The sequence below is a fragment of the Patella vulgata genome, chromosome 5 (genome assembly GCF_932274485.2).
Source record: "Patella vulgata chromosome 5, xgPatVulg1.2, whole genome shotgun sequence".
NCBI lineage: Eukaryota > Metazoa > Mollusca > Gastropoda > Patellidae > Patella > Patella vulgata.
Window position 1 is genome coordinate 5,785,445 of NC_065883.2, and position 7,147 is coordinate 5,792,591.

The following is a 7,147-nucleotide window of genomic DNA, read 5'->3' on the forward strand; positions in this document are numbered from 1 at the left end:
GGAGTTCGAAGATGAGCATTTTGTGCTTGGGTTAAGCAGAGATAAGCAATTTGATTGGTCGAGACTTTAGAACACAATAACTCTCATTCTAGTTGAGTTAGAATGTTCACACTTGGCATAGGTGGCTATTAGGTGAATGCCTTGATGGAGTGTGAAAATGAGAATTTTTTGCTTAGAGTAAGCAGGGATAAGCAATTTGATTGGTTGATGCTTTGGGACACGATAACTTTAGTTCTAATTAAGTGAGAGTGAGGACACTTGGTGTATAGCTTTATTATATCATTACCTTGACTAAGTTTGATAATGAGTATTTTCTGCTGTCATGTCATGGCTGAGTTCAATTATTAACATTGGTCGATGCTTTGGGACAAGATAACTTTGATTCTATCTGATAGAGAGTGCTGAAACTTAGTGTATAATTTGATTGCTCGATACTTTTGAAAAAAATAAATGTGCGATTAATTAATGTGTCATCTATTTATTTTGGGATTTCGGCGGGGGACATCAGCCTCATTGTTGGCTTGTTTTTTTATACTTTCGATGGCCTGCATAACATGAAGATCTGACTGGTTGTAGTGGAAGGTCTAGAAGAGGTCTTACAAACAGCTTTTGACCGTATGATGTCAGACATTTGATTAACCACCGTTCTGTGCACCTCAACGCCAAAAACTCTTCGTAACAGACCGTTTCATTGGCTAATCCCTCCCATCATACAGAACGAGGGTTATATAACAACTCTTGCAGATCCTAGTGTAGTAACGACAAGTAAAATGAAATTTTGAACTATATAAAAAACGAAATGAAATAGGATCTGTGTTTTAATCAGATTGGATGGTTTTGATTTAAAATTTGATAAAGTAATGCAGGCCTTATCAAGTGGTGACTCCTGTTGACCAGGGACTATGTAATGACGACTAGCTGGGAGGAGGGTCTATTATTTCTAGCCCAGGTGGAGATGATGTTTTTCACGTTAGACTTCTGAATCTATTTGAAGAATAATTTCAACTGATCCACTATAAATATTAATTCTCTGAACGTCAATTGAGGAATCACTTGTAAATTACAATATTGTTACAGTTGAATCTCTGATAGGAATAGCAACTACAATATTGTTACAGTTGAATCTCGAAAAGGAATATCGGTTGAATAAACATCCAACTACGTTTAGTCAACGCAAGCAACCTAGGCCTTCCTCTGAATTATTTTGATGTCTCTTTTTAACTAGGTTCAATCCAAGCCGTGTGGTTATTTAGTGTTTTGTATTTTGATTTTGGTTCATTTGCCGTGGTTTCGATTCCCCAGTTGTACTTGACAAGGAGTAGGGTCTCTTTTCCAACCTCGTGGGTTTTTTCTGGGTCTGCCGGTTTCCTCCCACTGCTAAAGACCCCTACGCACAAGCGAACGATTGAAATAAAATTGAACCATATGTTAGTCCCGAAATGACCTAGTTTGTGTCCAGTGGATGTTAAACTCCATTTCTCTCTCTCCTTTTAACTAAGGATGTAACAGTTCAAAAATTATTGAACCGGTTAACTGGTTGTTAAAAACCCAACTTCAACCGGTCACCACGACCGCAAGCCAGAGCTCGCAGCACTACACTCTTGGCCACCCCAACCCCCTATTTATTGTAAAAGGTCGTGCATGTTGGAATTGATATAGGTAAGAGTAGGTCATGGTGCAGCTGCCTGGCTAAATTTCCCTCATAGCACACTGTATGGCTTATGCCTGTCTTCAATAGCCCAGTCGAAGCACAACAGTAGGATGTTTAACCACATTTGATTTCTATTTATAATATCTTTATATGAAAGTGGAGATGATGTTTTTCACGTTAGACTTCTGATGTACTCATGAAGATGAATTTTGACTGATCCACATACATAACCACATGTTTCTTGTTTGGTAAAAATGTCCATGGTATGCAGGAGTACGTTTTCCTGTCTTAAGCTCTTCGGATTTTCCCCCTTTTCATTAAAGCCTTGTCCATGTCTTTTCAAGACTTATTCCACGCTAAATGCTGATAATTTAAAGCGATAATTGCATTTTAAAATACAAGTCATTCCTTGTTAAAGGATAATTTCTAAATCCTATTATTCACTTGTTATTTTACATGAATGGTTATGTGCTGGTTTGATTCCTATGATTGTAATAGATTTAGAAAGAATCATGTTTTAACTTTCTTAGAAAATAAGCAATTTTCGCTTCAACATTTTTAAATGTTTAAACAAAATCAAAACTTCTTTGAGTGGTGTTAGTTATTTAACAGTAACACGCCAAAAACGATTCATGGGATAACAATTGCTGTTTTATTAACATGCAACGTTTCAACGATAAGATTTTCGTCTTTATACATGCAAATAATTACAAAATTATATCAACAATAAATAATCTCCCAAGTTGGGATTTAATTACTTGTACTGATAATCCCTTTATAGATTCAATTACTTGGACTGTCTGATAATCCCTTTATAGATTCAATTACTTGGACTGTCTGATAATCCCTTTATAGATTCACTTACTTACCTTTATAGATTCAATTTGGATTATTTAGTTTGCAGTTATGATTTTAGCTATATTGCTCTTGTGTGCTTGGATATTATTGAATTTATGAAAGTGCGGGTGGGTGGGTGGGTGCTATGGTGCTTAATTGGGTACTCTATATCCCGGGAAAGTTGTCAGTGGTGTAGGACGGAGGGCCTGACAAGGACAGCTGTCTAGTTGTTTGGATGGGACGAAAAAGCCGAGGTCCGTTGTATACATTGGTGTGCATGTAAAAGATCCCTTGGCAGTTGGAATTCGATATAAGAGTAGGCACACTGTATGGCGTATGCCCATCTTCATTAGCCCAGTTCCGAGCAGAACAGTAGGACGTTAAACCCCATTTCATTTTTTCATTTTTTTCAAGGTGTCTCCTTTATGATCATGTAATAAATTGTGTAGTAATATTATGGCCTTGACTAATAATTGACTAAACCCCATTTGATTTCTATTTATAATATGTTTATATGAAGGTGGAGATGATGTTTTTCACGTTAGACTTCTGATGAACTCCTGAAGATGACTTTTTTACTGATCCACATAAATAACAACGCATTTCTAGTTTGGTAAAAATGTCCATGACATGCAAAAGTACATTTTCCTGTCTTAAGCTCGTTGGATTTTCCTTCATCTAGAAATGATTCCACTACTGTTGTCTTCCGTCTTGTTCTAGTGGGAACCTGACATAAGTAAATAAAATAGTAACAAACCAAAAACTATTTATGGAATAACAATTACTGGTTTTATTAACATGTGACTTTTCAACGATAAGATTTTAGTCTTTATCATGCAAATGATAACAAAATTATATCAACTTTAAATAATCTCCCAAGTTGGATTCAGTTACTTATACTGATAATCCCTTTATAGATTCAGGGGGATTCGTTGGCTGAATAGTTAACACGTGTGCGCTGTATCATAAGGCCTGTCATTGAGTCAGATGGCGTGGTTTCAAATCCCCAGTTGTACGTGACAAGGAGTAGGGTTGTCTGTCCAACCTCATGGGGTTTCTCCGGGTCCTCCGGTTTCCTCCCACTGCTGAAGACCACATCGCGCAAGCGAATTATTGAAATAAAATTGAACCATGTGTTAGTCCCAAAATGATCTGGTTTGTGCCAAGTGGATGTTAAACCCCATCTCTCTCTAGTGCATCAGAAGGGAAAGTGTCATTTCGGGTTTTCTTGCTCCCCTTATTAGATTCAATTTGAATTATTTTAGTTTGCAGTTATGATTTTAGCTATATTGCTCTTGTGTGCTCAGATGTTAATTTAATTTATAATGGGGGAGGGGCTATGGTGTTCGCTTAATTTTGTACTCTGAAAGTTCATCAGGATTTTGTAGTGTTGTTTCCCTGTTATCATTGGTGCAGGATGGAGATCCTGACAGGGACAGTTGTTTAATAGGGATGAAAAACGGGTTAAAGATCCCTTGGTAGTTGGAATTCGATATAAGAGTAGGCCACAGCACTGCTCTCTGGGCAAAATATTCCTCATAGCACACTGTATGGCGTATACCCGTCTTCATTAGGCTAGTTCGGAGCAGAACAGTAGGACGTTAAACCCCATTTCATTTCTGATGTTAAATCTGGGAATTTAGCATATAAGTGGAGATGATGGTTAAAATATGTTTTTACTTCTGAATTATTATTGAAGAATTGCAAACTGATCCACTTTTTCATTTTCACACAAGTTGGTGAATATCTTGAAATATTCTAAAATTACGTTGAATGCATATAGTGTGTGATTACCCAGTTACCAAACCCCACTTAATGACAATTTGGAACAATTAGATGCAGGACCTTGCTAAGCCCTCGCGCTTGTGCTACTTGCAAGCGTAAACCCAGTGAGAAAATCCTTACGAACTTTCTCGGCCAATACTGAGAATGAACCCTGAGCCACGAAACTATACATGTAAATAAAAGTGGTGACAATTAGTTGTTTGTATTTTAGAGGAGAGACGGAAAAAAACTCCCCTTAATCAACAAATTGGAAAAAAAAAACCGCTCCCCTAAAAAAGCTCTGCTAGTTTCGAGAAGAGTGATTAAGAAATTAAGGAGAGTGATTAGTTGTATGTATGGTAAATGGTTCTCAAGATCAATAACTCAATGTGAGAGGGTCATTCCAATGACTTTGTAAAGGAGAGCGATTTTCAGTTTCAAAGGGAGAGAGAAAAGCCTCCCCTCGGTCGACATTCAGGTGCACGGCAGACTCTTGAAGAGCGATCACTTGCTTTAAAAAAAAATGATTACTGTGACAATTTGTAGCGACTTGATCCTTTGGATTGAGAAGTATGGCTAAATGTTGATATCACACTTTATTAAAATATGTGGGTCACAATTCTATGGAATACAACCTCTGCTTATTACTGAGCGACAACATTTTGATTAGGCATCTCTAGACATTATCAGTAATAAGCAGTAATTTTATTTCATAGAATTGTGACCTGTTTATTCCAGTTTAATTAGGGGGGTTGGATGGCTGAATGGTTAGGGTGCGCGTGCTGTATCATAAAGTCTGTCATTGAGTCGACTGGCGTGGTTTCGAATTCTTGATTGTAAGTGACAAGGAGTAGGGTCGCCTGTCCAACCTCGTGGGTTTTCTCCGGGTCCTCTGGTTTCCTCCCACTGCTAAAGACCCCTACGCGCAAGCAAATTATGTAAATAAAATTAAACCATATGTTAGTCCCGAAATGACCTAGTTTGTGTGGAGTGGACGTTAAACCCCATTTTTCTCTCTCCCCAGTTTAATTAATAAATGCCCTTGAAACAATTTATTTGTGGAAATGATGTTTAATATATGTTTTTACTTCTGAAAAATTTATGAAGAATAATTTGCTGATCCACAAATAATCATTTATTTCATGATTTCCGGAGGGCCTGACAAGGACAGCTGTCTAGTCGTTCGGATAGTACGAAAAACCGAGGTCCTTTGTATAGATTGGTGTGCCCGTAAAAGATCCCTTGGCAGTTGAAATTCTGTATAAGAGTAGTCCATAGTGGCGCTGCCCGTGCAAAATTACCCTCATGGCACACTGCATTAGCCCAGTATAGGATCAGAACGTTAAACCCCATTTCATAATTTGATCTCATTTTAAGAAATTTTAAATTTATTGTCTGTTTTTATTTCTATTTTAAGGGATGTTCCAGAGACTTGACAAAATGAGAAAAAATTCTTTTGGCAGCATGATAATCTTTGGTGAGAACAAGAAGAACACAATTTCTGGCGTTTGGTTTTGGCGTGGGGATAAGCTTGCCTTCGAGGTTGGTACATGCTTTTATAATTTTTGAAATAGTAGATTGGCTTGAAATGAAATTCTCTGCTATGGTCAGATCAGACTCCGAGTTAACAAAGCATTCTCAGACTTAAGTTGAGAATTTGCTCAACTTTCAATCACTGTTTATGAGAAATATCTTTGATCCAGAAACACAAAGCTTTGTACATAGTTTCTTATTGGTGTATTTGATACATTAAAACAACAAAATTATTATAAAGGGCTATATTATAGTTAAAATAAGGTGAACAAGTTTGAGTAAATTCTCAACTTAAGTCTGAGAATGGTTTGATGAAGGGTTTCGAAGGAAGGAAAATCATTGAAGATGATACGAAAACCAAGGTTCTGTGTAAAATAGCAGCATGTTGTGGATTCCGTGACATTTGGACAATTAAAATAAGAGAAGGCCATAGCACCGATGTTCTGGTAAAATTTGCCTCATAGCACACTGCATGGTGTAGGCCTGTCTTGTTAGCCCAGTCGGAGCCGAAAAATATTCCATTGAAGCCCAATTTCTTTCAACAGTATGGGGGGGGGGGTTGGATGGCCAAATGGTCATAAGGACTGTCATTGAGTCAACTGGCGTGGTTTCGAATCCCCGGTTGTACGTGACAAGGAGTAGGGTCGTTTGTCCAATCTCGTGGGTTTTCTCTGGGTCCTCTAATTTCCTCCCACTGCTAAAGACCCCTTTGCGCAAGCAAATTATAGAAATAAAATTGAACCATGTGTTAGTCTCTAAATGACCTAGTTTGTGTTGAGTGAACGTTAAACCTCATTTCTCTATCTCTCTCTCAACAGTATGCATATCATGCAAAATTTCCTGGTTGATGTTGACAATCTCACATTTCTCACAACTGAAGTCCACACTAAATTGTACTTAACGGAGGTTGGATTACTGAATGGTTAGCGTGTGCACGTTGTATCATAAGGTCTGTCATTGTCAACTGGTGTAGTTTCGATTCCCCGGTTGTATGTGACAAGGAATAGGGTCGTCTGACCTACCTCGTGGGTTTTCTCTGGGTCCTCTGATTTCCTCCCTCTGCTAAAGACCCCTTTGCGCAAGCAAATTATTGAAATACAATTGAACCATGTGTTAGTCCCGAAATGACCTAGTCTGTGTCGAGTGAATGTTAAACCCCATTTTGTGTAGTAATAAGATGACTCTAAACCCATGTGTTTATATAATTTCAGCTTTCTGAAGACTGGCAGATTGACTATGAATCCTACTCATGGAAGAAACTAGACCCAGAAGCACCAGAAACAAAGCAATTAGTTACAAAATATTTCACATGGGAAGGAGATTTTGATGGTAAAGAGGTCTATGAGGGAAGAGTTTTCAAAT